The sequence below is a fragment of the Staurois parvus genome, unplaced genomic scaffold (genome assembly GCF_062004578.1).
Source record: "Staurois parvus isolate SC_StPar_1 unplaced genomic scaffold, SC_StPar_1.0 ptg000287l, whole genome shotgun sequence".
Taxonomy (NCBI): Eukaryota; Metazoa; Chordata; class Amphibia; order Anura; family Ranidae; genus Staurois; species Staurois parvus.
The window spans coordinates 17,217,577-17,245,225 of record NW_028318083.1 but is presented as its reverse complement, the minus strand read 5'-3'; positions in this window follow the sequence as shown (position 1 = coordinate 17,245,225).

Here is a 27,649-nt window from a genome sequence, read left to right as displayed (position 1 = left end):
AAAAACCGCATACTAATACTACACTTAGTGGTGCCTCCGTTATTTTTCCTATTTATCCTCCAGGAACTGCATGCATACTCATGTTCTCCACAGCTTCTCCAGACCCTTTCACATCTGTCACAAGTGCTCAGGGTGAACCTGCTCGCATCTGTGAAAATCACATGGCGCCAGTGGCGGACCTGCCAATGCTGGTGTTCAATGGAAAATGCCAATCGAGCTCTATGGTGCCAGGCAGTGAGCACAGGGCCCACTAGAGGACATTGGGCCCTCAGGCCATCCCCATAAAGTCTGTTTCTGATTGTTTGGTTCCACGCACAACACAGAGCAATAGAAAAGGTTCTCAGAAAACACTGACCCATCCTTCTACAAGAGGCAATAACACCAGTGGCCTGCTGGAGGTCATTTTGTAGGGCTCTGGCAGGGCTTATCCTGTTCCTCCTTGCACAAAGGAGCAGATGCCAGTTCTGCTTATGGGTTAAAGACATTATACAGCCCTGTCCAGCTCTCCTAGAGTAACTGCCTGTCTCCTGGAATTTCCTCCATGCTGTTGAGACTGTACTGGGAGACACAGCAAACCTTCTGGTAATTGCACGTATTGATGTGCCATCCTGGAGGAGTTGGACTTCCTGTGCAACCCCTGTAGGGTCCCGGTATTGCCTCATGCTACCAGTAGTAACACTGACCCTAGCCAAATGCAAAACTAGTGAAAAACAGTCAGAAAAGATGAGTAGGGAAAAAAATGTCAGTGCCCTCCACCTGTAAATCCATTCCTGTTTTGGTGGACGTCTCATTGTTTCCCTAATCTAGTGCACCTGTTGTTAATTTCATTAATACCAAAGAAGCTGAAACTGATTAACAACCCCCTCTGCTACTTAAAGCAGAGTTCCACCCAAAAAGGGAAGTTCCACTTTAATGCATTGTCCCCCGTTCCCCACTAAGGATTGGCACCTTTGGGGAGTGGGTATCCGAATTTGACAGGTACCCGCCCCCCTTTAGTTGATCAGAAGCTGAAGTTTGTCCTCCCTCCCCATAGTCTTCTGGGACACGTGACAGGTCCCAGAAGACTACAGGGCCATTCACAAAGCACAGCGCTTTTCGTGAATGCGCAGTGGGCACCCGGCTGGGAAGCCGCGAGCTGTCATAGCTGGGAGCCCACACTAAAGATGACAGGGAGAGACGACAGCCGGTGAAACCAGCGGTGGTGAGGACACCATTGGACCAAGGGACAGGTACTGTAAGTGTCTGTATTTTAAAATTCAGCAGCTACAGTTATTGTACCTGCTGAATTTAACTTTTTTTTTCAGCTGGAACTCCACTTAATTGACTTGATGCTATACTCTGATTAAAAAGTGTTCCTTTGTTAGTGTTCTTGCTTGATGCATTGTTAGGGTTTTGTCAGGATACTACTATGCTTGTGTCATGTTGCCCATTTAACCTTCTGTCTAATTCTCTAGTTGAATAATGTGACCCTTCAAATATTCAACCCTTCATTAACCTAAGATAATATTCACACATACTTGATAGAAATGACATAATCTGAATACTAAAATGCAAGTTTAAAGTGGAAAGTGTGTGGAAGAGTTCTGTCATTTGTTTTTTTTGCTGTCTAGGTCCCTGTTATAGAGATTCACCCTCTCTATTTGTTCTAGTTTGTGACAGATAATGATCCAAAGTTGTCACGTAAACAGGTGCTAGGGGGAAATTTTCAAAAAGTAACAAAATGACGATTTCCTGTCATTTTAGAGTTTACCTCTTGGTTCAAGTTCTGTATCTAGGACAGGATGTAAAAAGAATACTCATAAATTAGACATAGGCAAGTTAAAAAATGTCAATCCAATCTACTATATTACAAAAAAACAAACAAAAACCCCAAAAACTATTTACTGTAGATATACTTTAACAATAGATTCCTTGGACCCCCTTTTTTCCATTTCACCATTTCTACTTCACTTAAGAATCTCTAAACTAGTTTATAATTCCAAATGCAAACATGCTTTTACAAAGATAATCCTAGTGGGGGAACTAAAAAATGAAGGGGACAAAGGACAGAGATGATAATTATTGTCTATTATTGCACCCTAAGGATGATATCATACATAATTTAACATTAAAACTGCAGCTTCTGTTATGAATGTAAAGCCGATAAAGCGATAGCTATTATTTTCCAAAGCCTTTTATTCTCCCTGATGCTCATGTGACAAGAGGGAGAGTGATCCCTATTTAAATCTAGACTGTGGTTATATGGCCTTTATTAGCACAGCATACAAATATTATGCTGCTAAGTTTGAGCTATAGTATTACTAAAAATATCATCAAAATTCTACTCAATCTCAACACTAAAACTATTGAATTTACCAAGATTATACAGTAACTATGGAGGTACAGTCAGATTAGTCATTTTAATCCAGCTGCACAATACATAGTATGGTTTGTGATTAGGGAACATCTGGGGGACTCCTTAATCTTTCATAATATTATTCTGAACAACCACTTGAAGTTATACTGGAAAATTATTTTATTGGCAATGTTTAAAATATACTAAGGATGTATGGCAAATGTTATGATGGCCATTTTTAGAGTTAGATTTGGAGAGGGCAAATAATTGACATTGTAATTAAATTGTGATAACACTGTGCCCAATTAATGTGAAATTTGTATCAATAAAATAAAGTATAAAAATAAATGTAATAAATGTGATTGAAAAACAGCTCCTCAAAACTCCAACTGACATCATTTAAAAACACTATATGAGAGCAATGCTTATAACTGTCCATCCAAAATGGTGATTGTGAACAAAAAAGTCCTTTCATAAATAATGAGTGTCCAAATGTGATAAAATTTGCCTCTTGAAATAACAATCACCACTTTGCCATCACCTCATGGAAAAACATTCACCAAATATGGCCTTTCAAATGATAGGAAGGTCAAAATAAGTGTACATTGTTAGTCATGCTTGTGACACATTATCCAATCAAGCCAATCAGATACATTGCTGATGTGTCTTTAGGTATTGCAACTAGCATATCAGGTCAAGCTCAAAACTTGGAATTATGCACTGAGAAAGGAAAAAAGAAAACTCCCATAGAGTAGTAATGTTGATATTAGGGCAAAACATCAGAAAGAAAGCCACTAACATTTAAAAAGTGCACCAATAGCCTGCTATTTTCATTAAACTTGTGCAAACTCCCATACACCATCCAATCTGATCAGACCAATCCTATACATTGCTGGTACTCACTCAGATGTCACGACCAATACAGCCATCTTTGCTCACAATAATGATTGAATACCCCAAAAAACTGAAAAGAAGCATTTAAAATCAACCACTTACGTTTACAGTAGAAAGTGCAATAGCGTCACTACTCTTCTAATAGCTTTGAGATATAACCATAGGATAGCATCTGAATATACAGTATGCTCATACATCAGGGGAGATTCACAGCTCGCACCAACTTCTGTCAGAAGGATGCCGAAAAAAGTCCTTTTTTTAAGTGTATGAGTTTATTAAGGTCAAAAGATACAGAATAGCTTTTGAAGGGTTACCTTACATGGTCCTCAATTAGTGCCTGTAGAAGGCTCAGTGAGTTTTAAATGAAAGAATATTGCTATTCTTGTATAATAGGAGGTGATGAACAGTTGGTGGACTTAGGTCAAAGCTATCCATCAGCCCAGGAGGAAAACAACACGGTCCTATCCCAAAGTTCTACCAACATTTATTAAAGGTCTATGATTTGTAACCAGTAGTTCGATCACAGGACCGGACCATGTCATATGCGTGAAGGAGCCAGGCTCAGTGGAGCATTTAGGACAGGGGGGTACTATGTATCCCTTATTCATTCACATGGTGGGGCAGTAACTGGGTGCCCACTTATTGTTAAAGGTGGCTTCCAGATTCTGATAAGCACCCCACCTACAGACCCCCACAACCACTAGGCAAGGGTTTATGGGGAAGAGGCCCTTGTCCTCATCAACATGGGGACAAGATGCTTTGCAGGGTGGTTAACTGGAGTTCCTTATGAAATTTATTATGTGAAGATACAGCAAACAGGGCATCTAATTGTTTAAGTTTGGATTTTAGCTGCTCAGGCTTATCCCAATCATCTCTATAAACTTTATATGATAATTTGGTTTTGGCCCCAGATGTATGCTTTCGACACATCTCAAAAAATATAAGAAGAGGCAGTTTCATCATTTAGAACCCAATGCTTCCAAGGTGCATCAAGAGCTAGATGTTCCACCCAGGATCAGAAATGTAGAATCTGGATAGTCTCCATAACTTATCTTGTTTGGTAATGCAGATTTAAGGTCAGATTTAAGGTCAGGCTGATTAGATACTTCTGCCTCTTCTGTCTGAGACATCATCTTGGAAAAAAGCAGAAGTGACTTTTGCATCACTTTCTCCGAGGATGGTAGATTGATGATGGTACACCTCAAGGTGGTATGCTTGACGCTAGTCATTTCAAAAATGGGAGCCAACAAGAATGTTAGAGGTATGATGGGGCAGTAATCATAGCTGCAGAGTCTGGAATAGTGAATAATGCAAGCTGGACAGCTAAGCTGCTGACGTAAGTGTCTGCTCCCATTGCCATCATGTACTTTAAAGCTAACCCACCCCCACAACCAAGTGTTCTCTAACCCCCTTTGTCAGTCGTGGCCTCTCTCATTCTTTCCATCCTCCATTCAGAAATGTTCTCAGCACTGCCAGCACTTGTGCAGCAACGTCTTGTGGACTTAACACTACCAGTACCATTGGCATATTGCCCCATTTAAATCAATGGGAAGTTAACTGTACAGGTGCTGGCAGCAGTATGTTTTCTGAATGCAGGTAAGTGGGCACTTTGTTGAGAAGGTTTTTGCTTAGAGTAGATTAGGGGGGATAGGAAGAGGGAGCTATCGACTGCAGGAAAATTAAACAATGTTTAACAACAACACAAACACAGATTTACCTTGCTCTAAATATCAATGGAAAATTAGTGAATGCGACTCTTCCATTAAAAAAAGTGAAAATAAAGACTGGGGCTGTCCCTGTAAACAAGAAGATAAATATTGACTTCTACCACTGCCTGCATAGTTTAATGCCATTCTGATAAAGCGATAGAGGGTAAGTCATCAACACTGGAGCTGGAATCTGGAGCAGTATGGTAACCAATAAGCGTCTATCTTTCATTTTCAAAGATTAACTATTCAGAAAATATTAACTAATGTGAAAATATAAGCTGATTGGTTACTATACACAGCTGCTCCAGATTTTGTCCATTCTAGTTTCGATAAATTCCCTATATAGTTTTTACAGAAAGTTAAAGTTGCAGAGTATCGATCTCCTGTGTCTTTTCATTGGTTTTGCCTGCTGGCCCCTGGGTCATCATTGAGTTCCCAGGAGTGATGGTATTTGAAGATCATTCCCCTTCATCAGAGCAGCATTTGGCAGTGTTGGCAGAAGGAGAGGTGAGTATGTTCCTTCTTTGCAGGAAAAACTTATAATTGCATTTATTATTTCTATTGGATGCAAGCACTGATCTGTGTATAAAACTCTCTAAGAAAGAAGAATTTGCCACATTTCACCTTGTACAAGCAGATATTTTCCAGTCCAATTGGACCAATTTTGGCAATTGGCAAATTTGCACCATTTTGCCTCAACTTACATTTGTAAGCCCTCTCCCAATACCTTTCTTTGCTTCATAATTTACCCAGTCTGTGGAATCCTATTGTGCCATATATGTTTGTTAATTTTTCTTCAGGGAATTTTAAATGGATTCATTATTTTCACTTTTTAATTATACACACTGACTACTGGCATACTTATTCAATTGTTATCCTGGCACCTCGCATGTGCTAGAAACACATAGATGGTGTGCATGAAAGTACTTACATCTTTATTCATTTAATTGGTGCTACAATACTGTCTAAAAAAGTATTACTTTACTGTTCTCATGGTCTTATTTTTAATAAAATTAGAAATGTTTACTACACCAATTACAACATGGAAAAATAATTTTTTACAGCAAGTAACACAATATCACTTGAGCTAACAGGTACACATTAATGCGCAATAAAGAACATATTTTGATATTCTATATTGTTAAATAATATTGAGATAATTCTAATATACTTGTGTAGAATAGGCTCAAATAGTACATGGTTTATCCAGAGTCCAAATGAAGTCTCAGTTTAAATCTGCTAAATATACTGTATTTCAGGGACATCAAAAAAGTTTTTAAAGTTTTAGAGTTTGTTTTATTAATAAAGAAGTCACAACTTCAGCCTGTATCCTGCCAGTGTGTTACAAAGAAGAACCCTTGCTTTCTGTGTGAAAACAGTGGTCTCTCTACAGAGTTCTAACTTTATGTTAGGTGTGTGTGCTTGTTTAACCAGCACTTTCTCATTCATGTGGGGGGGTTTGGTATATTGCCAAAAGTATTGGGACACCCCTCCAAATCATTGGATTCGGGTGTTCCAATAACCTCCATGGCCACAGATGTATAAAATCAAGCACCTAGGCATGCAGACTGCGTCTAGAAACATCTGTGAAAGAATGGGCCACCCTCAGGAGCTCAGTGAATTCAAGTGCTGTACCATGATAGGTTGACACCTGTGCAATAAGTCCATCCATGAAATGTCCTTGCTATTTAATATTCCACAGTCACTGTAATAGTGGGATTATAACTAAGTGGAAGCAACTGGGAACAACAGTAACTCTACCAAGAAGTGGTAGGCCACAGAAAATGACAGAACAGGGTCAGGGTGTGCTGAACCGCACAGCGAGCAGAAGACACCAACAGTCAACATCTAAAGACTTCCAAACTTCACGTGGCCTTCAGATTAGCAAAACAGTACGTAGAGAGCTTCATGGTATGGGTTTTCACAGCTGAGTGCAATGCAAAGCATCGGATGCAGTGGTGTAAAGCATGCCATCACTGGACTCTAGAGCAGTGGAGACGTGTTCTCTGGAGTGATGAATCTTGCTTCTCTGTCTGGCAATTCAATGGACTTGTCTTGGTTTGGCAGTTGCCAGGAGAACGGTACTTGCCTGACAACATTGTGCCAAGTGTAAGGTTTAGTGGAGAGGAGATTATAGTGTGGGTCTGTTTTTCAGGGGTTGGGCTTGGCCCCTTATTTCCAGTCAAGGGAACTCTTAAGGCGTTAGCGTACCAAGACATTTTGGACAATTTTATGCTCTCAGCTATGTAGGAACAGTTTCCTGTTCCAACATGACTGCAAATCAGTGCACAAAGCAAGTTCCATAGAGGCATGGATGAGCAAGTTTGTGGTGGAATAACTTGACTGGCCTGCACCTCAACCTGATAGAACATCTTTGGGATGAATTAGAACGGAGACTGCGAGCCAAGCCTTTTTGTCCGGCATTGGTGCTTGACCTCACAAATGCGCTTCTGGAGGAATGGTCAAACATTCCCATAGACACACTCCTAAACCTTGTGAGCAGCCTTCCCAGAAGAAATGAAGCTGTTATAGCTGCAAAGGGTGGGACAAATCAATATTGAATCCTACAGACTAACTGGGATGCCATTAAAGTTCATGTGCATGTAAAAACAGGTATACCAATACTTTTGGCAATATGGTGTATCTGGGGGCCCCACTATTTTACAGGGGCTTCCAGAGTTTGAAAGAATCCCTTGTCTCCATCAACATTGGGACAAGATGCTTTGCTATGGGGGCCCCCTGACAAGGTAATCTCCCCATGTTGAAGGCATGTGGACTAGTATGGTTTAAGGGGAGTGCACACTCACTGCCCCTCCCTTTCCTGATTAGTCAGGCTACATGCTCAGATAAGGGCCTTTTTTTTTATTTTTGCATGGGGTCTTGGATTTTAGAGGGGACTCCATGGCATCATTTTTGTTTTTTATGTTCAGAGTCCTTCTTAAAACCCTGGATATGTGTGCGGTGTAGATGTTGAAGGTAATCTGCTGGACTCTTAGTATACAAACTGAAGAACTGGCCAGGAAATATTATTTAGTGGTACAAAACAGTTTTTTATTCTAAATGTCACTTTTGCTGTAGTACATTGTACAGGGGCACCACTTCTCATGCATGTTTAAGGCATCCCTCAGGCATGCTATTTAAAGGAATTGTGTATTTTTAATGTTGTACTTTAGGCTCCCTGATGAAAAGCATTTTTGCAAAAAGTTATTTTGTATTGATACATGTCCTTCATGGCAGTGCCCAGTTACCCATGTCTTTTTTACCAAAAGCTTGCACAAATACAAAATTCAGCTCCCATAGATCTTAATGAGGTTCAGGTGCTATGTTCAGGGTTTGCAAATTTTTCCATTTGTTCTATGAACCTTCTGTAAACCAAACTTTACCCAGTTCGCTCATCTCTTCTTAGCACACTGCAGAGTGCACGCCAAAAACACTCAGCACTTTGCTCTAATCAGTCTAGCACATTTAGCACCTTTCACCCCAAAGCACTTTCCACTGGGCACTCCATTGCACTCTGCACCTTGGTACATTCGCCAATCTGCAGCATCTACTTTGTTGCACTTGGCACTAGGAAAGGAATTGATGGGAAAACTCACCAACAGAGACACAGAGAAAATCAGAATCACATTTTTAGCAAGAGGAAAGGTTAGAACCTCTGAAAATGTTTTTATTGCTGTCCATGTCTTCATATGCTGATGACCTCTAGCCCTCATTTCACATTTGGGCTTCAAATACACAGGAAATGAATTAAAATCTCTGCAATGGGAAAGCAAGCATAAATAAAAACCTGACAGCAATTTTAACTCTTCCACCTCTCTTTGAAACTAAACAACAATGATTGGAGTAGTTTGGAGTTAATGTATTGATTTTGTCCGCATCTGTCTGCTCTTAAGTTTAATAGGTGGTTATTTTCCAATTTAAATAGAATTCTAATGTTTTAATACCTGTAGTGTTTACAGTAGTTTGCATTTTCATGAGAAATGCTGCATGAACTCCAGTATGATAACGTGGCCTTTTCCTCGTACCAGCAGAGAAAGCATATAGTAATATAATTATGTGAAGTTAATTAGAAGTAAATCCCAAGAGTTAGTATTTAAGATTACATTTGTAACAAGCATCCAACTGTGACGGGTGGCATGGAGCATCCCAATTCACAAATGAATAATCTGGAACCACACTGTAACCACTCCTTGTGGATTTTCGATATAAACAACTTTTTGCTTTTCTGTGTTGCTTTGCAGATTTTCACTTTTAAGTGGGTGGTTTATGGTGTATGTGTACAGTTTGGATGTGCAATAGTGCAATTCATCATTTTCACTAACAGTGATCACAAAATAAATTGTAGCTGTTATAGAGTTTTATTAAATGTCTAAGAATTTGGAAAATCCTAATTATTAGCACCACAATAACCTCCCTTCCAAAATACAGTCAGATGTTTTTAGGTCTGAACTGACAATAGCAGTTCTGGAGTTTAGCTGGAAGTGATGATAACATTTGACTCTTTCATGAATGGTCATTTCTTCACTGGACAGCTATTGACTGTCTACTAGACAGATCAGTTGGATAGACAACATATGCTATGTCATCCCATGCTTTGCAAAATGGCAAAATTCTGTATCTTCTGCCATGATCTGTTTCCCCTGCTGGATCAACACCAATATTGCCTGGCATTCCCATAACTAGAGAGCTGTCACCATACCACCCCGTACCATTCATTACTAGATTGATGATTAATGGAAGGTCTCTAAAAAAAGTCAGGCTTCCCTTTTCATAACACCATTAGCAACTTATTTTTACCCCCTTTTTTGAGGAGGGCTCGCAACTATGTACCTTCTCATAGGTACCAGAGGTGTGTAAGAGACTGTGGCCCCTAAGCACCCAACACTGTTTGAGAAGAAACCCATTTTTTTTTTAAAGACACCCCTCTTTCATTGTTGACTACTGTTTCAGCTACAAAAATGAAAACAGCTAAAAAATTGAAAACCCTTCTGATGGTAGGCATCAACTGCAAAAAATCAGGTCTCCTTTCCTGCCATACAGATCTGTGCTGTGTGTTCAGCAGAGCTGTGTAATTCTCAGTAGAGCTGCATTGATACTGATAGCGGTATCAGTGCCAATACCGAATACTTGTGCAAGTACTCGTACTTGTGCAAATACTCCCAATACCGAAAATCGATACCTTTGCAGTGTGAATTGAGCCCCTACAAATTGAATTGTCTCAAATCGCACTGCAAAGTATTGCATGTGATTTGAGCAGGAATGTGGTGCGATTCCTGTCCGAATTGCATGCGGTCTCCAGCACAGCTCATCTTGAACCCAGGCTTGTCATAGTGTCTTTGAGCCTGAGTTCACACAGGAGTGGTGCGGGAAACATCCCTGCATGACAGGTTTCATCAGCTCTAGCTCCCGATCCCACTGTGGGCATCAGCAGCTGAGGCTTAGGCTCCTCCTTTCTCTCCCATGGCTCTCTCCCCCCAGCCTCCAGTGGCTCTCTCCACCCCAGCCTCCAGCGGTCCCAGCCATACACTGGACACCCTCCCAATCCCCCTGGTCCCGTTGTACCAGATTGCCAATCCCCCTCTGTCAGACAACGAAAAGCTATTTCACAGGTCCTGGGATTTGAGATCCCTGCAGCTTTCTCTCCTCTCCTTGCAGTGCTGACAGTATGAACTATAGGGATTCTAATTAGTCAGCACCGTAACATGGACAGAAACCGTCTTTTAATTTCACAACACAGGAACTGAAATCTTTGCTATGACAACAGATTTTGGAAGGCTGTCAGCCCTCTAAGGTAAACATTACAAAACAACAAAAAGAGAGCGCACCAGCCCAGTGCGTTACCTTCGTATACACTTTCTTAATGAATAAAAGCAAATACCATGCTGACAAACACATACTGTAGGGTGTTATTTACTAAAACTGCATGGTGCAAAATCTGGTGCAGCTCTGCACAGAAACCAATCAGCTTCCAGGTTTTATTGTCAAAGCTTAACTGAACAAGCTGAAGTCAGAAGCTGATCGGCTACCATGGACAGCTTACCAGATACTAAGTGCTCCAATTTTAGTAAATTTAGACTGTGAGCTACATCCCTGATATCCACCCAGCAAAAGAAAATTCTATACAATCTTTCACCACTAGAGTGAAGGGCTATACACGATTTGCGCAATAATCAGGCCTGCACCATCAAACCAGTGGATAAAGGGGGAGCAGTTGTTGTGATGGATACAAACAAATACATACAAGAAGGCCAGAGGCAGCTGGAAAATGCTATCTACTATAAAAAACTGGATTATGATCCAACCCAGGACTTTACAAAGCAATTAAAAGGTCTCATTAAAACACTTCCAGCCCACCTACATTCAGAACTTATAAATGCGATTCCGGATCATCCAGAAATTGGGGACTTCTACATGCTGCCCAAAATCCACAAGCCAGGAAATCCAGGCAGACCCATCATAACAGATATGAACACACTCACCGAACAAATCTCCGGCTTTGTAGAATTTTGTTTAAAACCGTTAGTCAAGAATACTGCTAGTTTCCTGCAAGACACAACTGACTTTCTGAACAAGATCAACAACATACAGCAATTACCATCTAATACTCTCCTAGTCACTATGGATGTAGTATCCCTGTATAGTAATATCCCTCACAAAGATGGATTAGCTGCATGTCACAGATCCATATCATCCTCACCAAACCATAAATACACTGCTGAGGATGTTACACAACTCATTGAATTCATACTTACAACTACTTTTCTTTCAATAAAGACATCTATCTTCAATGTATGGGTACTGCGATGGGAAGTAAAATGGCACCCCAATATGCCAATTTATTTATGGCTGACCTGGAGGAAAAATTCCTGAACAGCATGGAACAAAAACTATACAGATACTATCGCTATATTGATGATATTTTCATCATATGGACAGAAGGTGAAGAAAACCTAAAACAATTTTACTCATTGATCAGCACTTTTCATCCATTAATCAATCTAAAAATGGAATACTCAAACACACATGTCAACTTCCTAGACACCACAGTATACATTAGGGATGATATGCTTCACACCTCAATATACAGGAAACCCACTGACAGATGCAACTACCTCCACAGTTCTAGCTTCCACCCCAACACACGAAATGTGCCATCATACACAGTCAGGCCATTAGATACCACCGAATATGTTCTGACCCAAGAGACAGAGATACACATCTTGGGACACTAGCAGACTCCTTACATAAGAAAGGTTACAAGGACAAAACTATCAACACCAGCATAAACACAGCCTTGAAAACCTAGATAAAATCTACTTCAGTACAAAGAGAAAAAAACAAACAACCGCGTACCTCTGGTAACCACATACAACCCAGCACTAGAAGGAATAAGAAAAATAATCAAAGATTCACAACCCATCATAACAGAGGATGGAACTCTGAAAGAAATATTCCAGCAACTCCCAATACTAGCTTTCAGACAACCTCCCAACCTCAGAAATAAACTAATCAGTAGGAAACTTCCTTCTGTTCAAGATGTCACAAATAATGGAAGCGATCCCCTCTGTGTATGTTGCCCCCCCCCCCAGTCTTTGCTTTTGCTGTGTCTTTTAGTCTAATCCTAGTCTTATAACCATTGCTGTGTACATTTGTTTGTGTGTGTTTCTTTCTGTTTTTTTTTTCCTCTCCCTTTCAACATGTCTTCTAACATTCTGCTAAAACTGTGTGTAGTAGTACTGCCTGGACCTTGAAGAAGGGTTACATACCCCGAAAGCTTGTCCTCAAAATTGAATATTAGTGCAAATAAAAAAAGTATCACGTCAGTACTCAATTGTTTCTGTCGCAAGTGCACTAATATGGCTACAATCACCTCAGTAAATCTCCACCATAGAGTCAACAAGCATATCAGAAATCAATCAAGATGTGACTGTCACCAGATCCACAATGCTTAACTTGTAGCGCAGCATTCCATATGGCTTACATATTTCGAGGGGGAACCCCTCTTCCTCAGAGCCTAGAGAATTAATGAATGGCTTTTATACTAAGCAAGATCAGGAGGTTGTTCTTTTATATGTCTGAACTCTGAAGGTTTTTGTAAGTGTAACACATTGCATTGATACTGGTTGCAGGATGTTAATTAAACGCAAGATGGCAGAGTTCTGCGGTTCAGGGATCCAGACTCTATTCAAGTAAAGCCTAGTTGAACTTATATGTTGGCAGCAGGACTTCTGCACTCAGAAAAGGAGTGAATAGACTACATTTCCCAGAAGAGCTGACAAAGGGACAGGAGCAAATATATATTGAGAAGCCCGGAAACTTTACAGGAAGGAAGTATGATGGTGAGAGGCAGAGGGCGGGTGTGTATGTGGAGAAGGCCGTGTGAGTCGCCTGAGATCCGAGCTGGCAGACCACTGGTATCACTGATGAGCAGGACAATCAAGCCTGCGGGCAGGTGGTTTGTAGTGTCGTCATCATCATTGCTTTTCAACAGATGGACCAAAAAAAGTACATGGGGGGCCCCCAACTGAGAGATTACTTTTTACGTTGCAAAGGCTACAAATCAGGTGAGAGGGTTCTATAACCCAGATTATCACAAGTTTCAAGTGTCTGTGTTAATTTTAATTACTTAAACACTAATATCTCATTTCAAGTCTCTTACAGCTTCAAAGGATCTTGCTTCACAAGACTAGTTCACCATCTTTAGTCTGCTTCCACCCCTTCCTAAATTTTAGCCAGTTTTTGCCTTCATCCTTTGTGTTAAAGAGACCTTATCCAGTTTCAACAGCACTCAAAAGGGGAATCTTTCTGTGACTATACCATCTTGAGGAAATCTTGCTCTTACACAAGGAGGGATCTGAACATTAATGTGCACTAACCAGGGCCCCATCAAGCATGCAGAAGAGAGATAAACCCAATTACCGGGAACTGAGAATCCAAAAGTGAGTTAACCTGATATCTTTATAGTGCACTTCAGCTCACTTGGGGAGAGATATCTCAGGAGTAGGAATTGATGTTTAAATTCTGATCCTGCAGGAGATTTGGGTTTGCCTAAAGTGATACTGTGCTTTATTACTTTGTTGAATCTTTGAGAGTGGTTATTTTTTATTTTATGCACACCTAATGTCATCCTTGTTGTGCTTGCACTCTTTATGTTCTGACCTCAAGGCAATCAGAATACTTACTCACAAATGCTTCTCTACATATTACTCTGCAATATAAATAATATTAAATATTACCAGCTGCTGCTCTGTGGGGACTTCAACTTAACAGTAGACCCTTCAATAGACTCCTCCAAGCCACCTAGAAGATCAGTGCCTACTCTTCACCCTCTACTGCACGCTGAAGATTTATTTGATGTCCGGCACTTCCAGCATGCGTCTGAATGTAGCTATACTTTTTTTTCTCCAAGACATGCCACATATACTCATATTGATATATTTGTAGTAGATAAATGGCTACTCCAACAGGCCTCCTCCTCATCTATTTTGGACATCACATGGACTGACCATGCAACTATCTCTTTATACAGTTGCAAGAAAAAGTATGTGAACCCCTTGGGATTACGTGGAGTTTTGCATGAATTGGGCATAAAACGTGCTCTGAACGTCATCAAAGTCACAACAATAGAAGAACACAGTCTGCTGAACATAATACTACACAAACATTAGATGTTGCCATGGTTTAATTGCACATAACATATAAACATTCACAGTGCAGTGAGAAAAAAGTATGTGAACCTTTGGACTTAATAACTGGTTGACCCTCCTTTGGCAGCAATAACCTCAACCAAACGTTTCCTGTAGTTGCAGATCAGACCTGCACAATGATCTGGAGTCATTTTGGACCACTCCTCTTCACAAAACTGTTTCAGTGTAGCAATATTCTTGGGATGTCTGGTGTGAATCGCTCTCTTAAGGTCATGCCACAGCATTTCAATCGGGTTGAGGTCAGGACTCTGACTGGGCCACTCCAGAAGGCGTATTCTGTGCTGTTGCAGCCATTGTTTTGTTGAATTACTTGTATGCTTTGGGTCATTGTCCTGTTGCATCACCCATCCTCTGCGGAGCTTCAGTTGGCGGACAGATGGTCGTATGTTTTCCTGCAAAATGTCTTGATAAACTCTGGAATTAATTTCCCCACCAATGACAACAATCCATCTAGGCCCTGAGGTAGCAAAGCAGCCCCAAACCATGATGCTCCCTCCGCCATGTTTTACAGTGGGGATGAGGTTTTGATGTTGGTGTGCTGTGCCTTTTTTTCTCCACACATAGTGATGTGTGTTCTTCCCAAACAACTCAATCTTGGTTTCATCTGTCCACAGTATATTTTGCCAGTAGTGCTGTGGAACATCCAGGTGCTCTTTTGCAAACTTCAAACGTGCTGCAATATTCTTTTTGGACAGCAATGGCTTCCTCCGTGGTGTCCTCCCATGTATTCCATTCTTGTTTAATGTTTTCCTTATTGTGGATGTGTCAACAAAAATGTTAGCATGTGCCAGAGATTTCTGTAGGTCTTTAGCTGAAACTCTGGGATTCTTCTTTACCTCATGCAGCATTCTGCGCTGTGCTCTTGCAGTCATTTTTACAGGACGACCACGCCTAGGGAGAGTAGCAACAGTGCTAAACTTTCTCCATTTGTAGACAGTCTGTCTTACCGTAGACACATGAACATCAAGGCTTTTGGAGATACTTTTGTAACCCTTTCCAGCTTCATGCAAGTCAACAATTCTTGATCGTAGGTCTTCTGAGAGCTCTTTTCTGCGAGGCATGGTTCACATCAGACAGTGCTTCTTGAAACCAGTAAACCCAAAACAGGTGTGTGTTTTTTAAGGGCAGGACAGCTATCAGCAACACATCCAATATCATCACACTGATTGGAGTCAAGGTTGGCTCACTCCTGGCTCCAATTAGCTCTGGGAGAAGTCATTAAGCTAGGGCCTCATATACTTTTTCCTCCCTGCAATGTGAATGTTTACATGTTATGTGCAATTAAACCATGGCAACATCTAATGTTTGTGTAGTATTATGTTCAGCAGACTGTGTTCTTCTATTGTTGTGACTTAGATGATTTTCAGAGCACATTTTATGCCCAATTCATGCAAAACTCCACGTAATCCCAAGGGGTTCACATACTTTTTCTTGCAACTGTATATAGAGGAGAAGGACTCCTGTCAACCAGTATGCCTATGGTGCTGCAAATCTAAAGTTATCCATACTCCTATTAATGTTGCATTGCTCTCTCAGCATCTCCGGAATTACTTTGAAGTAAATGCTGCCTCCTATAAAGATGCCTCTTTACTATGGAATGCCCATATGGCATATATGATAGGAATAATAAGTAAACTTTTTGCCTGAGCCAAGAAACAATTTTCCGAAATTCATAGGCTGGAATCAGATAATAAAGCAAATTCTGACCCTACACGTTCCTCTACCCTTCATAAACTCGGACTTGAATTGAAAGGACTTCTATTTGAGCAATATGATAAATCTGCAAGAGCCCTCAAAATAAAATGTTACGCAAACGGTAACCATGCTGGTAAGCTCTTAGCCAATTGACTTAAATCTCAAAAAGACAAAACTAAAATCTCCCACCTCTTCCATCCTCTCACCAACCACAAAATCACTAACCCTCAAGACATAGCAAACTAATTCGCAGATTATTATAGCAATTTATACAATCTCAAAAATGACCCTCTCAACCCTCAATCTACCACCCAGGCCATTATGGATTTCTTGGCTCGACAACAACTCCCAACTCTCTCTGAGGTGCATCTTTCTACTCTAAATGCCCCCTTTACCATTTACTCTCTGCCTAACGGAAAAGCCCCAGACCCTGATGGCAGTACAAATAACTACTATAAGCTTTTATAAGGCTCAACTGGCCCCATATCTATGTTCTGTTTTTCAGGATGCTGTATCCCAAGCTTCTTTTTCCCCGGAGATGCTAAGAGCTTATGTGGTAACCATCCCTAAACCTGGCAAGGAACCGACGTCCCCTGCCAATTTTAGGCCTATTTCGTTGCTTAATACTGTTAAGATACATGCTAAACTACTAGCAGGTCACCTGTTTAACATTCTTCCTGAATTAATGAAACCAGACCAAACTGCCTTTACTAAAGTCAGATAGACTTCTGATGCTACTAGGCATCTAGTACCGTCATCCAGGGGCAGAGTGAGAACTCATGGGGCCCCCGGGCAATAGGGGAGCATGGGGCCCGTGTCCTTGCCCAAACTCAAAAAAAGCCTATGAAAAAGGTACCAGGGGCATCTAATTGGGCCCCCTACTGACGCAGTGCCTGAGTTTCCAAATGGTCAGTCCGCCCCTGCTGTCATCCTACATCATGCTGAGACTCACCAGATACCTTCTCTTCTACTCTCTTTGGATGTGGAGAAGGTGTTCAGTCAGATCCATTGGAATTATATGCTTAATGTATTGTCCATAATTTGGGTTACAAGGACCCATCCTATCAGCCATCCTAGCCTTGTACTCATGCCCATCTGCTCAGGTATACATATCTAATCTTCTATCTAGATCTTTTGAAATTATGAATGGTAAATGCCAGGGATGCCCCCTGCCCCCCTCAATATTCAATGTACTAATAGAACTGCTTGCAGAAGCCATACGCTCTCAATCCCAGTTTTCAGGATTCACCATAAGCCAATCAGTCCACACTATCAACCCCTTTGCAGATGATATTATCCTTCTCCTTACTAATCCTCCCACCTCTTTACCCCAGGCATACCAACTCCTATCTAATCTCAGCGACATCTCTTATTACAAAGAAAACTTCTCCAAATCATTAATTTTAGATTTAGAATACTTACTCACCTTAAACTGTGTGTTTATTTTATGGTTCAAAGCCAGGTAGTCTTCCTGGTCAAAGTTTCACGTTGGTGTCAGCAGGGGCTGTACTTTCAAAGCAGGCTCAGAACAGACAGGGCACCGAAAATACTCAGCAGCCCTCAAGAAGGTAACGCTACATATACTATTAGAAATGTACTGCAACCTGACTTAAGAGTCTTTGCTGTGGTCTTTAAAGGAATTGAAGAATTAACAACTTTACAATCAAAGCAGCTAGAGGAGTCAGGGATCGCTTGTGTTGGGGTTCTATTTACCGATGGTTAAGAATACGTCAGTAGTTGAATGCTTTAGTCTGGGCACAGATGCACTTTAACGGCAACTTTCTAACATGCGTGCATGTTCTGAATCAGTGACTCAGAGTATTGAAGCCAGGAGACTAACATTTTCAGAATGCTCAGATATCCTCTTTTCCTTGTTCCTAGTTATAGATTCAAAACATGAAACCTAACACAGAAATGGGAAAACATACAATGAGAACTTGTAAAATGATTATAGCAGATTTTATTTTGAGGATGTTTTTCCTTTAAAGTGTCTTACTAAATCTTCTTTTTATTGGAATATATTACTAAAATGTTTTCTATTGCTTATGTTTAAATGTAATATGCTTAATTAGTTTTATTAAAATAATCTAAAATGAACACTCTGAAAGCTTTAGAGTGTGTAGTTAATTTTTGATTTGTAAATTATAATTATATACAATTACCATATCAGAATAAATGTGCATACTGATATTTAGTTGTTTTGTATATGTTTTTCTCTGCTTTTATTCTGATCTAAAGCACTAATTATATGTCAACACTATCACAAACATTACTTTCTGCCTATACTGCACTTGGCCACAACATTTTTACATTCAATTTAGAAATAAACAAAAGATTTTACTGATCGATGGTTAAATATTAATATTTGCTTTTTTTGTGCTGTGTACTTCTATGATGGCATTAGCTTGATAAAATATATTTATTGCATTCAGCTTATAATGCTGCAATGCAATCTTTGTATATTAAACGAAAGGTACCTTAGAAATTTAATAAATATACTTTCCATAAAATTTAATTTGGCTGTAATTAAAATTACTAATTGAACTCTCAAAGTAATTTTCACTGCATGTTTTAATCTCTTGAATTATTTTTTTTTCTGTACAAATCCTCCTGATGTCCTTGGTGTAATTATAATGGTATTGGAGTTAAAAGCATTTATGAAATGAACTCTGCAAAATTTCATGAAAAGCTGAATAGTTTCACAAAGAAAGCATACTGTATACAATGTGTGAAAATTGCCAATGTTAAAATGCATTTACCTCTACCCAGTAAGATGGGAGTTAATCCAATAGCAAGGAACTGCGGTAACAAGCATTAAATCATAATTAACAATATTTAAGGGTTCAAAAAATACAAATAAGGACAAAGGAAAAAAATATAAGAGACATATATAATCCAGTGTATAATCAGACAGGACTTTGATTACATGATACAGAAAGCTTTCCATAGACAACTGAAAATAACTGAAACTGCAATTAAAGTGTTTAAACCCAAAACCAGGGGCGGACTGACCATTTGGAAACTCGGGCACTGCCCGAGGGCCCGGTGTCAGTAGAAGGCCCCATGAGATGCCCCTGGTACCTTTTTCATAGGCTTTTTTGAGTTTGGGCAAGGACACAGGGGCCCCATGATCCCCTATTGCCTGGGGGCTTCATGAGTTGTCAGTCCGCCCCTGCCCAAAACATAAACATTCTTGTAAAAAGTTTACTGCACCAAGATTTTGCACATAGGTATCTAATAAGTGCAACACAATACCTGCTAATCCTGCAAACATCTGCCTCAGTTGCTCACAATGAATGAGTGACAACGCTAGCGATAGACTCCTTTTGCTGTGTTGTGCTGTCAGCACTCCATGTCCATGTAGTTCTAAAACCATGCAGAGATGTGACTAGCACTATCTGGACGATCCCTTTTCACTTTGCCACCATCCCTGACAAGCAGTTTGAGAGTTACAGGTTTGGGGAGGCAGAGATAATGAGGTCACATGACCACTGAATTATAATTATATTTTTCTAAGCGCAGTTTGATTTGTAATGGCTGCAATTACAGACAGGGTTTTGGCAAGTTTAGGCTTCACAACTACTTATATTATGCTTACCGATAAGGAGAGGTGGGTTTAACTGGAAGTTTAGACCAAATTTTGTTTGTTCGGCATTTGCCTGAACTCCAAATAGAAGTCTTCCGCTACCAATATATGACAGTTTCCTTCATTTGGAATGGTTGTTAAAGAAGCAGCGGGTGCCAAAACCTGCCTCATCCTTAGCAATCAGGGATGTCACCCAACCCCATTCACTTGTTGGTTGGGTATCCTCAGCCATATAAAAAAAATGGTGAGGGGTTTATACCATAATTCATACCAGCCCTGTCAGGTCTGGTAAGAGATACCCTGTGTGAAAAAAATGGGGCCCCTCAAATTTTAAATCAAACTCTTTGGGTCTGGCATATAGTTTAAGGAGGTACCCCATGCAAAATCAGGAAAAAAATTTAGCTCTCCCCCCTGAAAAAATCCTTCTCTGAACATGCAGCTTGGAAGGCCAGAAAAAGAGGGGATGAGCTTGTAGCTCCCTCATTAACCATACCAGGCCCCATACCCTCAACATGAGACATGGGGGGGACCCTCCTGGGAAAGCACCTTGTTCCCAAGTTGATGAGGTTAAGGGTCTCTTCCCCACAACCTTAGCCCCATAGTTGAGGAGATCTGTGGGTACGGGGCTTATCAGAATCTGGAAGCCCCCTTTAACAATGAGATGGCACCCAAACATCACCCCCTCATGTGAATGAGTAAGGAAAACATAGAATCCTTACTCATAACAAAAAGATAATGTACACAGAAAATAAACAGACACACTTTTTGACAAGTTGTTTAATTAAAAAAAAACTAAAGAGTGTCCCACAATCTATCATCAATAACTTCATCCAAAGCATTGTTAATCCTGATGCTGAATGCCTGCTGACCTGCCAAAATGAAAACTTGCTGACCGTCGACATGACCCTCTCCCAACAACTGCTCACCTGCAAATGAAAGATCCAGAAGAAGGCAGATGAGTATACCAAAGTAGCAGGGCTTCCCAGGAGATGTAATTGATGAAGGTAATCCATGACTCTTTGTTTACAAACAGAAGTAAATTACTAATGTTGTCATTTGTCAGCACTTTAAACAGCATTTCAGTTTTGCTGCAGTAAGTTGCATGCATCGTACAGATGCACCACTTCACAGGCAGGGTCAAGGTATTCCCCAGGTAAGTTATTTAAAGGAATTTTGCTTTTTTAATGTTGCTCTTAACTGCTTCCGCGGTGCCCTATAGCAGAAATAGGGCGGCACGGGTGCACAAAATCACATATATATACGTGATTTTACAGTTCTGGGCAGGGGTACACGCGTGCTGCGGTTCTCGGCCTCGGCTGTCAATCACTGGGTGATTCCTCGCTGGCACCCAGCAATCTCTGAGTGTTACTAACTGGGGAGAGACCTGTATGTAAACAATACAGATCTATCCCCTGGAAGCTCCTGCACACTGCTTTGTATAGCCCTGCATAGCAGAGGCATACAAAGCAGTGTGCTTACAGTGTAAAGCACACACACACAGCACACAGTAAAACAGCGCACAGCACACAGCTAACCCTTTGATCACCCCACATGTTAACCCCTTCCTACCCAGTGTCATTAGCACAGTGTCAGTGCTTTTTATTAGCACTGATCACTGTATTGGTGTCACTGGGGAAGCCAGTGGCAGTTAGTCAGTTACCCCCAGTGTCAGAATGCCCGCCACAGTCCCGCTATAATTCGCTGATCGCTACCAAAACTAGTTAAAAAAAAAATTCCAGTATATATACTGCCATTTGTAAACGCTATAACTTTCAAGTAAACCTATTAATCTACACCTATTGGGAGTTCTTTTTAATGATGACATGTAGCAGAATACATTTTGGCCTAAATTTATGACAAAATTGTTTTTTTTATTTTTTTTACTGGACAAGTTTAATAGCAAAAAGTAAAAAAAAAAATATATATATACAGTCATGGCCGAAATTGTTGGCACCCTTGATATTTCTCCAGGAAATCATGTATTTCTCACGAAACGTATTGCATTAACACATGTTTTGCTATACACATGTTTATTCCCTTTGTGTGTATTGGGACAAAACAAAAAAAGGGAGGAAAGAAAGCAAATTCGACATAATGTCACACAAACCTCCAAAAATGGGCTGGACAAAAGTATTGGCACCCTTTCACAACTGCGGATAAATAAGAATGTTACAAGCATGTGATGCTCCTGTAAACTCACCTGGGGCAAGTAACAGGTGTGGGCAATATAGAAATCACACCTGAAAGCAGATAAAAAGGAGAGACGTTCACTTAACCTTTGCATTGTGTGTCTGTCTGTGCCACACTAAGCATGGACAACAGAAAGAGGAGACGAGAACTGTCTGAGGACCTGAGAACCAAAATTGTGGCAAAATATCAACAATCTCAAGGTTACAAGTCCATCTCCAGAGAACTAGATTTGCCTTTGTCCACAGTGCGCAACATTATCAAGAAGTTTGCAACCCATGGCACTGTAGCTAATCTCCCTGGTCGTGGACGGATGAGGAAAATTGATGAAAGATTGCAACGCAGAATAGTCCGGATGGTGGATAAGCAGCCCCAAACATGTTCCAAAGACATTCAAGCTGTCCTGCAGGCTCAGGGAGCATCAGTGTCAGCGCGAACTATCCGTCGACATTTAAATGAAATGAAACGCTATGGCAGGAGACCCAGGAGGACCCCACTGCTGACACAGAGACATAAAAAAGCAAGACTACAGTTTGCCAAAATGTACTTGAGTAAGCCAAAAGCCTTCTGGGAAAACGTCTTGTGGACAGATGAGACCAAGATAGAGCTTTTCGGTAAAGCACATCATTCTACTGTTTACCGAAAACGGAATGAGGCCTACAAAGAACAAAACACAGTACCTACGGTAAAATATGGTGGAGGTTCAATGATGTTTTGGGGTTGTTTTGCTGCCTCTGGCACTGGGTGCCTTGACTGTGTGCAAGGCATCATGAAATCTGAGGATTACCAAAGGATTTTGGGTCGCACTGTAGGGCCCAGTGTCAGAAAGCTGGGTTTGCGTCCAAGATCCTGGGTCTTCCAGCAGGACAATGACCCCAAACATACGTCAAAAAGCACTCAGAAATGGATGGCAAAGAAGCGCTGGAGAGTTCTGAAGTGGCCAGCAATGAGCCCAGATCTAAATCCCATTGAACACCTGTGGAGAGATCTTAAAATTGCTGTTGGGAAAAGGTGTCCTTCCAATAAGAGAGACCTGGAGCTGTTTGCAAAGGAAGAGTGGTCCAAAATTCCGGGTGAGAGGTGTCAGAAGCTTATTGATGGTTATAGGAAGCGACTGATTTCAGTTATGTTTTCCAAAGGGTGTGCAACCAAATATTAAGTTAAGGGTGCCAATACTTTTGTCCAGCCCATTTTTGGGGTTTTGTGTGACATTATGTCATATTTGCTTTTCTGCCTCTGTTTTATATTTGTTCCAATACATACAAAGGGAATAAACATGTGTATAGCAAAACATGTGTTAATGCAATACCTTTTTTGTGTGAAATACTTGATTTTCAGGAAAAATATCAAGGGTGCCAACAATTTCGGCCATGACTGTATTTAAAATTGTCAGTCTGTTTTTGTTTATAGTGCAAAACAAAACGTCACAGGCAATCAAATACCACTGAAAGAAAGCTCTATTTGTGGGAAAAAAGGACGTAAATTTAATTTGGGTGCAGTGTTGCATGACCGTGCAATTGTCAGTTAAAGTATCGCAAAAAATGGCCTGGTCAGGAAGGGAAGGGGGGTATACCCTCTGGAAGTGGTTAAAACATTATTAACATTTCTGTTCTCTGGCAAATGGAATAAGAAAATGTTTTTCCTTTGGTACATGTTTCCCAGGGCAGTGCCCAGCCCCTCTGCTATTTGCTTGACAATTTCTTGCCTAATAACCTAAAATATGGCCAGTATTAGTTTTTGCCATTTGGTCCCTATTGACTTCAATAGGGTTTGGATCAGGCACCTCAACTTCATTGGTTGTAAACCTTTATATACACCCAGTAAGGTGACTGGCCTCAGGTGATACACAGAGATGAAGCAAATAATCCTACATAAATTGCACCAGGTTATCTACTGTTTTCTCTTCTTTACCCCTGTTCAAAGTGAAGAATTGCTTTGTTCATATTTCATGTCTGAGATTTAAAACCACTTTAATGAATGTTTCCTGAACCTTGGACTGAACCCAGGTAAGTTCAGCTCATCCCTTATAGGATTAAAATTTGGGAAAGGGAGAGGTAATGGGACGTTTCGTAGTGTGAAAAATTTGCAAACCAAAACGTGGTTTCCCATAGGAATGCATTGAAAGCCAATGAATCTGTTTCGGAGGTCAGAAAAAAGTAAACAAAAGTCGCTGTCACTATACGTAAATGTAATTAGCGGCTTTTTTTTTCTTCACTATAGCTCAGAGAATCAGTTGTCACTTTCCCCCCAGCTAAAAGAAAGTTTCCTTTTAGTTTATTTTGTCAAGTTAAAAGAAACAATGTTTCCTTTAGCTCCGGGGAAAGCGATAGCTAATTCTGTGAGCCGTAGTGAAGAAAAAATAAAAACGGCAATTGCATTTAAAAATCTGCACCGACATACACTTCCTATTGCAAAAAATATTCATTAACAAATTGTAAACCGATGCATTATTTTTAACGGATTTTCATTTGTAAACTGAAAACTACGTTAACGGAGGCATTCGTAAACTGGGGTACACCTGTATCATGTAAGGTGATGAAAAAAGATAAGATGCCTTGTTGGTATTGTTGTAAAATAAATATATGCAGACAAACCCCTTGTAAGGACAGAATAGTTTAGAGCTAAATTCTGGGCACAAACAAAGCCAGATTTTACCTTGTAACAATAGTGTTGACATCATTACTGTGCTATACTTAGCCTGTGCAGAGAGCAGAGCTATGGGTTGGACATAGCAGACCCACCCACTATAGGCTGCCAACAGAAAAATAGGAGAGGAGGGAATATACACAATAATGTAGGAGGGAATACAAGACCAGTCACCCTGAAAAAGGGGAGAGAGCAGCAATGATCGATCTTTATTACATGAAGATCCTGCACAGAGGCAAAGTTTCACTTTGGATTACTGAAGAGATATGGAAGAAATACACAAAGCACACTGAGATTCAAGGAAGAATACACATGCCTTTTGTATTTATACAATACTCTCTTTTCCCAATGTTCAGCTTTAAAGGTACCAGTAAATTGTGTTGACGTTATGATGTCCCTATGCAGACTTGAATTTAGACACTGTTCTCATTAGAGTTGTACAATTACTTATAAACCCACTCACAGAGGTCTTCAAATGTGAAGTTGAGGGGGGAGGGCAATAAAACCCTGTTGTTGAGCCGCACTTTTACTGCCCCTCAACCAGTACCCCCTTTATCTGCAGAGGCAGTGACCAGGGGTTTACACATGCAAGGCAAGTATTATGCCACCTGTTGCCTTTGGCGGGCATAGCACCTTCCGAACTCAACCTGTTGAAGGAGGCAACATCTACAACAAATCTACCTCCTCACTGCCCATCATATTCTCTCTGATGCATTTCACTATTCAGAGAGCACCGCACATGTGAACTGTTGTCCTGCAGCACAACCATAGGGAGGGAGAGGAAGTGAAGCCAGAAGCACTGCAGGGGGAGACACAATAGGGTCAGTGTCAGGAATAATGCAGTACAGCTAGCCCTTCTGCTCTGCAGGTGCCCAGGTCCCCCTTTTGAGTTAATGGGGATGAGCAGCTGTACTACCTTATCAGTGGCCCTGTGTGCTTTACTAAATGTTGCCTGTCAATTCAATGGAAATTGATTAAATAAAATCCTGCAATCCGTCTGAGAAACATCTGAAGACTGCAACTGCTGGACTTCCTTCTGAAAATGTTAGTTGCCTGGCACTATTTCTGATACATTCTGAGCCATTGACCCATAGCAAAGATGTCAGAAAGGAGTTAAAGCTCCTGTTCTGCATACTTGTTACAGGTCAGTGAAGATGATCTATTGGTCGAAATGCATTGAGGGCTTATGACACAATTTCTGCCGACATCACTTCCAGTGTTTGGAATGCACACTGGAACATGGCGGCCATCTTAACTCCCATTCATAATTAACAAGGCTGAAAACACCCAGTGCCAGGAAAGGCACTTTTTTTTGTGAGTGGCATTTTTATTGTTTGACCCCACTATGGCAGTAATTCAGACCTGCTCCGAGCAGGCATACAGAGGTATGAAGAGGCAAGCTTCAACATAATTAGGAGGTGTGAGGGTTTTCCCTGATCAGAATGGCCCAGCATTTGGGTACAACATGGGACCTAAAGCTGTCGTAGGTATGTGTAGGTACCTCTTGGTGTCCTCCCCTTAAACCAGTAAACTGTTTTTTATTATTAAAGTGAGATAATAAACTTTAATGTCTCTAAATGTGAGAAACATTATAATTTATTCCCATGATCTCAGTTTTTTTTCTGATATCTTTGCCTAAGAACATTACTTTTTGATGCAGATAGTTCCAGTATCTGATACTTGTGGATTTGCAAAATGCTAATCAGTGTTAGGGATTAGGTTAAGTGATACAATTATGCTAGTATTAGAGGGTTAGGTGGAGGTCTGTGGGTAAGGTTAGGGCTAGGATTAAGCCTTTTGCTGCCATGAACATATAGAGTACAGACAAACAGAACCATTTCCAGCTGGCCAGGTCAGTATTCTGTAAGTTTGTGACATTCCCCCTTCTGCTTTAAGCTCATGACTACTTCAGTGACCATAAACTTATAGCAGAACTGTTCAACAAATTCTGCTGAATGTAAGAAGGATTAGAGCTATTCACCTAAAATGTGAATTGGGGTTTTTTGAACTCCAATTTGCATGCTGTCTGCCACTCTCCAATCCTCAAACCTTTCTGTGTATCCTTGAAAGTAACTTTTTCAGTTCTCTACAGTCTGACAAGATACACACTGTTACCCTCTATGCAGTTATTCATTCCCATTTTTTCTTCTGCAATGGTGTTGACAACAGAATGGATTGTGGTGAGGATAGAAATGTTGGTAGTGGAGTGACAGTATTGATGGTGCGTAATCAGTTCATTGGTACCAGGGATGAATGGCTGTAATTCTGTGCTGTCCTGTCATTTCTATCAAAGTTATTCTGTCAATCATGATCGAAAGGATCTAGATAACCTCCATGTTATTAATGTACGCCATTTTAAGTATTAAGTTAGCTTTTTGCAGATATATTAGAAGCTTAATGAAACTGTTTTAGTTGTTCAAGGATGTATCAACAGAAGCTAACATGACCCTGACAATGTCTTTGTCTGGTTGTTTCTCAGAAAGTTAGCCAAAACAATTTGTACCAAGAAATGTATATGTCATGTTTCATGTAGTTAGCTCATGATGGAAACTTACAAGTTACAGTTTTGAAACTCGCTCCCCCCTCCCTTATTTTATCTGTATTCTATATAATCTTAGTAATGTCTAATAAACTTTGAAACATCTCTGAACATAAGCTGCTGTTATTTCCGTGTTCAAGGGGTGTTCCCAGAATTCTGCTGATAAACCAGGAATCTCTCCACAGACCGGGGGTCTCTGAGGGGATAAAGAAAATCATCCTTTCAATGATGGACGACAATCTTGTGCACTTGTTGGTTATGTAACCACTTGCCACATGGATTTCTCTTCTTTTCTCTGAAAGCACACTGGAGGTTATGCATGACAGAAAATATTTAAAAAATGGAGTCAGT